The sequence below is a fragment of the Hydra vulgaris genome, chromosome 13, assembly GCF_038396675.1.
Source record: "Hydra vulgaris chromosome 13, alternate assembly HydraT2T_AEP".
Lineage (NCBI taxonomy): Eukaryota > Metazoa > Cnidaria > Hydrozoa > Anthoathecata > Hydridae > Hydra > Hydra vulgaris.
The window spans coordinates 15912887-15921797 of NC_088932.1; the positions used below are offsets into that span (position 1 = coordinate 15912887).

An 8911-nucleotide genomic window follows, 5' to 3' on the forward strand; every position below is an offset into this window, starting at 1 on the left:
AGCTTGGTTCTTTGAATTGTAGTAATCATTTAAATCAACTAGAATCTTTGAGCCAGCTTGATTCTTCTGTTCGTTTTGATTTATCCAATGAACTTGATTCCTCCAGTCGACTTGATTCCTCCGGCCGACTTGATTCTTCCAATCAATACTACTCTTCTAGCGAACTTGATTCTTCTAGTCAGATCGATTCTTTCAGTGAATTTGGTTCTTCTTCAAGAAGCGACGAAAATGAAATAAAAATAGATGAGAGAAATAGTGCGGTTGACCCTAATGAAACATATTTTATTTTAAATTTAAAAAAATGGTTGATTAAAAATAGAATTACTCACACAGCAAGTACTGAGCTGCTTTTTCTTTTAAGATGCTATGGACATGCAGCTTTGCCTAAATCTTCTTGTACTTTGTTAAAGACTCAACGCTGTGTTTTGACAGAAAAAAAATGTGGTGGGGAGTATATCTATTTAGGGTTAAGCAATGGTATTAGTCAAACTTTCAGAGAGAATCCTTTATTACCAGTTGAGAACAACATCATATCTTTACTTGTAAACATTGATGGTGTGCCATTGCATAAATCTTCAAACTCTCAATTTTGGCCTATACTTTGCCAGTTTAGTAAGTTTACATCATTTATTGTTGCAATTTTCTATGGTAGCCAAAAACCAACCAATTTAAATGATTTTTTATATGATTTTTTAATTGAGTTTGCGAATTTAAAAGTTTAGTTGTGAAAGATGTGAAATTAAAGGTACTTAATATATATTTTACAATGTTAAACATCAAAAAAATTGAATTTTTAAAAATTTACCTATTTGGTGATTGTCTGATTTGTTGTAAGATTTTGATATAGTTATTTAAATATTTATAAATATAAATAAAAAAATTGTTTTATTTATTTAAATATTCATAATAAAGTATATTAATAAAAATTATTATTTATAGTAAAATATGTTACTGTTAACATGTTCTATAGCTAAAATTGTTTTATAGCCAAAATTTTTCTAAAAACAATTAATTGTTATTAGAAGAATTTAATATATATTTTAAATTTTTTAAACAAAAGCTATTATAATATAATATTATAATATTATTATAAATAAGTATAAAAAATACAAAGATGTCAATGAAAGATTTATGGGCATTAGTTGTAACTTCAAGCAAAATCAAAATTGGAAAAATTAGGGAGACAGAAACAGTTGTTCCATTTCATTGGATTTCCTCAGATGAGAAATAGTTGTTTTGGCCTCCTTCTCGAAAAGATGAAAAATATACAAAGGCAATTCCCAATGAAGTTATTTGGAAGAAATTTGAAATTTGAAAAATAAAATTACGAGGTAATGATTTTGTTTTTTCGGATTTGTTCTAACTCTTTTATTAATAATTTTTCTTCTAATTATTAAAACTTTTAGGTGAAAAAGATTGGTGTGAATATGTGTCTGGAAACAATTTTATGTCCTCATCAAGCGAAAGAGAGTGCAGTGAATGAAAAAAGGGATAATGATTTTAACAGTAAGACAAAAATTTTGATTTAGGATTATGGATTTTTATTTAAATATTTTTTGCAACCTAATGTTAATTGCAGTATTAAAAATATGGTTTTTTCTTTGTTAATAAATTTATTGATATTATTATAGTAATGGAATTGCCTAAAAAACCTACTGAAAATATTATGTCACCGATAATTTCTTTGTCAAGAAAATCTATTTTAAAACAAGAATCGTATTCACAATCAACATCTTGTAAAAGTTGTTCTTCTGATTATTTATCACCCATAAGTTCTGCGTCACTATCACCTAGCCATAAGTTAAGATTATGTTCTCGATCACCTGTCTCCAAAAGCAGGCCATGTTAGCTCTCACTTTCACCAGTCCTAATGTCTGGATCAAGTTCATGTTCACTTTCACCTATTCGCAAGCCAAGATCAAAATCTCGCTCCCCTTCACCTATGCATAGTTCTAGATCATACTCAAAATCACAGAATAATCATTCCCAATCAGTGTTTTCAAAGTCAAATCGAAAGCAAAGAAACTGGTTCGATGTATGAATAGTAATTTCCCAATGGATGAAGCACGTAAGTTAAAAAAGTTTTTTTTAAGTTTTATTGATTAAAATTATCTATCGAATTCATCTAGAAAACACAGAGAGATTTGGTTAATTGTTTAATGTCAGTTTTGTCAATACGTTCCAGAAAAAAAAAAAGATGTATAGTTTTGAATTTTGAAAAAGAAATCCAAGCAGCTGCATTATATTTTTATTTGAGACTTTATCGTGGCCATTCTTTTATGTAAATAAAAGTGTAATTGGTAAAAGAAACTGTAATTGGTAATATTTTGGCGCTTTAAAATAGTTAAGTTTTTGAACATGTTACACATGTTACAACATATGTTCAATTCTTTAAAGAAGTTGTTTAAATAAATAATACATTTTTTTAAAAAAAATATAAAAATTGTATGTAAAAACAAGAGGCATATTTAGTCGGTTTTCCGACCAATAACCGATATTCTTGTTTGCGACGTCGCATCGACGTCTATTTTTCACCCTGGATACGACGTCATAAAGTTACACTTTACGACTTTACAGCGACGTCAAAGCGACCAACCTCTCGACGTCAAAACGACGTTGTACCGACGTCATTGTGCTTGCTGGGTAAGTAACTTTTATCATCCAATTTCTTTTCCGTAGTACTTTAAACTTAACTCTACTTTGCCTGAAAGTCTTCAAGATAACATTTGATTTGAACTGAGTTAATTGCAAACGAACAGCTAACTTGTTAAACTCTGAAAACGGTATTTCTGTCTGTTTCATTCAAACTTGTAATAAATATAGATGCCTCCACAATATTAAAATAAAATATACAAGTACTTACCCATAATTACTTCTTTTATTAGGTTAAACAACCTCACATGAATTTTTATCAGGTAATAAACAATACAATACAGGAAACATCTGAGCGGACATGAAGCAATGAATCGTATAAGTTGAGCAAACAAATCTGGTGATGATTTTAATGAAACATCTATATACCACATTTTTGACATAAGCGTTCGAGAAAAACTACTTTTTCAAATATAAGGATTTTATAATCAGATCCATTATTTTTTAATAAAAAAATATTACCGTTGGAAGTCAATTCCCATTCTAGTCCAAGAATTAAATCTTTTCCATTAGTTGGTTGAGGTGGAACAAATTCTCTTTTTCCACTTATATATAATGTGTGTATATATATATATATATATATATATATATATATATATATATATATATATATATATATATATATATATATATATATATAAATTTATATATATATGTATATATATAAATACATATATATATATATATATATATATATATATATATATATATATATATATATATATATATATATATATATATATATATATATATATATGTATATAAAAATTAGATAAGTGTTTTTACTGATTTATATATATATATATATATATATATATATATATATATATATATATATATATATATATATATATTTATATGTATGTATATATTATGTTAGTGTATTCTACAAACAGAGTGCTCAATGTTCTAAAAGAACAGAGCAATAATAAATTATTAAAAACACTTATCTAGTTTTTGATTTCTTTAACACTGTGTTTAACCATCAGTAGGTTCATCAGGATTCTTCCTGATGAATCTACTGATGGTGAAACACAGTGTTGAAAAAATCAAAAATTAGATAAATGTATTTACTAATTTATATATATATATATATATTTATATATATATATATATATATATATATATATATATATATATATATATATATATATATATATATATATATTCATGTGTATATATATACAATCATGTGTATGTATATATATGTATATATATATATATTTATATATATATATATATATATATATATATATACACTTATTCATGCGTAATGTATATATATATATATATATATATATATATATATATATATATATATATATATATATATATATATATATATATATATATATATATATATATATATATATATACATATATACACACACATGAATATTATGTACAATTATAACATATTACGTACATTTATAACAAAGAGGTACAAGGTCAAATTTGAAGGAAAACTATTAAACTTAACTTTTGCATAGGTTTTGTAGGAGACCTTTTAACAGCATCTCTAATTTTTGCATAAAATTCTTTTTTTCGCACTCATGCACTATCTGGTTTGTGATTATGAGAAGAGGAAGACATCAAGTATATACTACTAAGTGTGGTAATTCTCGCTTTGTAACCAATGGTATTCAAAATACATCTCCAATACTCTTTACCATTACGTAAAGAATCTTGTTTTTAAATGTTTTCTTGAAAAATAGCATATACTGTTTTTCTTCCGGTTTCGATAAACTTAATTGTTATTAATAATACCCATTTCTGGTATTGCTAACTTTACTCTTCTTTTAAATATTAAATATAATATTTATAAATATATATATATATATATATATATATATATATATATATATATATATATATATATATATATATATACATATATATATATATATATATATATATATATATATATATATATATATATATATATATATATATATTATTTTTTTATTTTGTATTATATATTACTTCGCTCTTTGACAATAATTACAATAACTAAGTAAATAAATAAAAATTTACATGGCAGGAACAAAAAGAAGACTATAGTTGTCTTATCACTAAGCTCCGTAATATATACCACCATACATAGAATAGCTGTTAAAAACCGTGTATGATAATACAAAATCTTTTAAATATTAATTAACTTTTCTTAAAAATTATGTTTTAAATAAGGAAAGAAAGAAAGAAATACATTAATAATAAGAATTTAAAAAAAAAAATGTTTTTTATATTTTATCCTCCTATTTCGTTTTTTTTTAATTTCTTTTGTTAGATTGAGAATAATTAAGAAAAAAAATTTTAAAAATATTAAAAAAAAAAAAAAGAACAAAAAAAATTGTATATATGGATAACAAAATCAAAAAGATAAAAAGTGAATGCACACACACATATAAATACATGGCAAACAATTAGAGGTACTTTTTACATAAGATTTCAAGAATATATAGTATAAACTTTTTTACATCCTCCGAAATAAACCAATAATAAAATTAAATCGTGTAATAGTTTACAATAGAATATTTTTTTTTTTCTTTTAATATGTGTATATACTTTTTTTGTTTTTGTTTTATCTGAATATATAAAATTAATAAATATATTCATAATTATATAAATCAAATCATAAGAGTACTCTTATTTAACGCCTTAAAATAAATTTAATTCATTGTCGTTTTAGTAGTTGCCTAAGTTTTGTTTTTAATTGATTAAGCGAAGAGAGTGTATTTAGATCATCATTTAAAAGCGTATTCCATAATTTAGGTCCTCGATTTGTAATTGAGTATTTATTGGCTGAATAATAGGTTTTGGATTGACTAAAGTTATTTTTTGAGAATATTGTGCTGTATATATGATTTATTTTTTTAAATATTGAGTAAAACAAAGGCGGTGCCGTTTTTTTATCAAGTTTAAATATGAGTTTGATAAAGATTTATTTTGAAAACATTTAGTATATCGAGTTTACTAAAAAGTATTTTTGTGTGGGAGAGTCGGCTTTCATTTGTAATATTCCTAATAGCATGTTTTTGTTTGTAAAGAAGTTTATTTATTTTTGTAACGTTCTCTAAATATTGAGAAACAATTAGTGAACGTTTCAAAAACACAGAAATGTTTTGAAACTTTAAGTAGATGTTGAGAATTCTATACCAATTTAAAAAATATATAAAAATTTATCTCAGGTGACCGGCTAAAGAAAATAAACTGGTTTTTTTGATGCTATGTGTTTAACTTACGTTACATCACTTATGTTACCGAGCGATTATTTTAGTGGATTTTTTATATCTATTATTAAGAGTTAGAGTTAGGGGTCGTCAAGAAACTACGTCACGCTTTGAAGGAGGGAAGGGGAGGGGGAGGGGGAGGGATAGGCGATTTTAAGACGAATTATTACGGAGGGGAGGGGTCTCGATTTTGTAACACAACATTTTCTTTTAGGGGGGGAGGGGGTTAAATCTAGAGAAGACTTTCTTTTGATTAAAAGAGTATCTGACCAATCCAAAACCCTTATTTGATGTATCTACATGTTAATTGTAAAAAAAACTACGCCTAAATCTTACTTAGCCGATGTGTATACTCCGTTAACGGAATAGTTACAGCCTGTTAACGGACTGTTACGGCTGCAACAGTCTATGAGCAGTGCACGTTCTGCGCTTTGATTTTTTATCCCAGTGGGCACGGTACGATTTTAAAACGTTTTTTAGACGTTTTTATAAGGTTTAAACCTAATAAAAACGTCCAAAAAACGTTTTAAAAACGTACTGTGCCCACTGGGATGGTAAGAACTTTATTTAGTTTGTGCAAAAAAGTATGCTGTACTAGTAAAAAAAACAAGTGTCGATACCCAGAGGCGATCTTGACCATCACTAGACTACGCTAACGTTACAAGTTAATGGCAAATTGTCTTTATAAAATAACATTTTTGCATCTATAATATATTATATTGTATTATTATGTATTATGTTTTATATTTATAATATTTTGCATGTATTATATATCGGAAGAATAAGTTTTTGACAATTGGTATCATGTTTAGGATAGGAATGTTAATTTACACGGAACTATTGAGATAAAAAAAAAACATTTAACAGACTGAAAAGTACTAATTAAAAACTCAAAGAAGTTTAGAAAATTATAGATATTATTTTTCATAACATTTATGATATATTTATCCAATCAAAAACAGTTTTATGATATATTTATCCAATCAAAAACAGTTTTATGATATATTTATCCAATCAAAAACAGTTTTATGATATATTTATCCAATCAAAAACAGTTTTATGATATATTTATCCAATCAAAAACAGTTTTTAAGCAAGACCATGAGCAACTTTAAAAAATTATTTTAGTATTATAACTTAATTAAATACTCATTTGAGTCATTTAAATAAGAAAATCTTTGGTTTGTCGAAGTTTTTACTTGCACTTCTTACGTTTATGTGTATTGCCTTATTTTCATTAGATTGAAAAGAGAAATCTTTTTTTTTTATTTTTTTTTTTTTATTGTTTAAATAAAAATATTTATATGACTCTTATTTTTATTTATGTCAACCAAAATAAGAATACATAAACGAATAAAAAAACAATAATATAAATAATTTTGATTAACATAAAAAAAATACAAAAGATTTTTTTTTTAAATTTCCCTAATATAAAAAGTTTCAGTTAAAACCTTGTCTCGCCAACGCGATGAAATAAGAAATACTTAATGACGTAATTCATTTTACAGGGTCGTCCACAGTTATTTTCGTCGCGTCCATAATTATTTTCGTCGCGTCCATAATTATTTTCGTCACGTCCATAATTATTTTCGTCGCGTCCACAGTTATTTTCGCCGCGTCCATAATTATTTTCATATTTCAACAATATAATTTCTCAAAATATTATCTTTAAAAAATATTACAAAAGAATTTTTTAAATAAGCATTAATTGCTTAAACTACAAGTTCTAAAGTAGAATAAAGTTTAAATATTTTAAAGAATAAAAATAACAACTTATGACAGATTCAAATACATATAATCAAGAATCAAATTTTAATGAAATAGTTGAGTTAGAGAGGCAAATCAATGGTCGTGCTTCTTATAAGAAAGCAACTATTGAAAGCATTGAAACAATAAAGAGGATGGTAGCTAATAAAGAAAAAAACGTTGATATTTCACAAGCTACTGGGCTTTCTTTAAGAACAGTCCAAAATTGGGTAATGAAACTTTCAAATAATCCCGATGCTAAACCAAAAAAACGTGGACCTGTTGCGAAGATTAATACTCACCGTAGAAGAGAAATTGAACTGTTTGTATCGGCAAATAATTCCCTTACAGCGCACAGTGGGCCAGTAGGTGGACAAAATGGGAAAAATTTTAGTTGTCTAATCTTGAAAACCTATTTAATTTTAGTATCTACATATATTAGGAGAAATCTATTGATAATTTATTTATATTAAAACCCTTAGTTACCAGGACTCTAAGCATTTGAATATTGAGATAAAATTAAAAAAAATAAAAGTTATAAATAAGTAATTAACGGTGACATCAACGTTGTGTTATATTTCAATTACATCTACGTTTTTGAAACAAAAAATTAGTACATGTTATTCTAGAGTATTTAGAGATAAGAAAAACCAATGTGTGAAATAAATTTGTCATAGCATGTTATCTCAGTTATACTTTGAAAATCACAGATTAAAAAAAAAAATTTCTTAAGAAACTTATTTTTTGCCGCACAATAACTAATAATTACCACAATTTGCCATGTGTTGTCTTATATTTATTTGAGCTATATGATGCTTCAATCGAGTTTTAATTGATTGCTCGTCCCCTTAAATCCCCGTTCAGATTTTATGTATGTTTTAACTTGGTTGCTATGGTACTAAATTTTGCATAGCAACACTCATTTTTACATTAACGTTGTTTTAACAGTATTTTATTTGCGCTAAATACACAATATTGGGGGTATGTATTAAAATGAGATTCAGAATTCTTATGAGGTTAACTTTTTTTGGTTACTATGGATACCTTACTTTGCATAACATAGCAACAACATATTTTCGGTAGTTGTTAGTAATTTAATTACTAACACTGACAGTAATTTAATTACTTTTAATTTTAATTACTAACACTTGTAGTAACTTAATTACTAACAAGTATTAGTAGTCCAGGCGGCATATATATTATAACATTTTACTTTTAAATACAAAATACTTGTTAAAATAATTATTTAGATATGGTTTTGTTAAACTTAGACATTCATAACC

General features: G+C 25.4%; 1 long non-coding RNA gene across 1 annotated transcript; it reads left to right on the forward strand.

Annotated features, from left to right (window-relative positions):
* Positions 1-961: 961 nt before the first annotated feature.
* On the forward strand, positions 962-2171 carry LOC136089357 (uncharacterized). The gene is made up of 3 exons (XR_010642981.1): positions 962-1331; positions 1407-1506; positions 1632-2171. It is a non-coding gene; the product is annotated as an uncharacterized LOC136089357 (long non-coding RNA).
* Positions 2172-8911: the final 6740 nt, after the last annotated feature.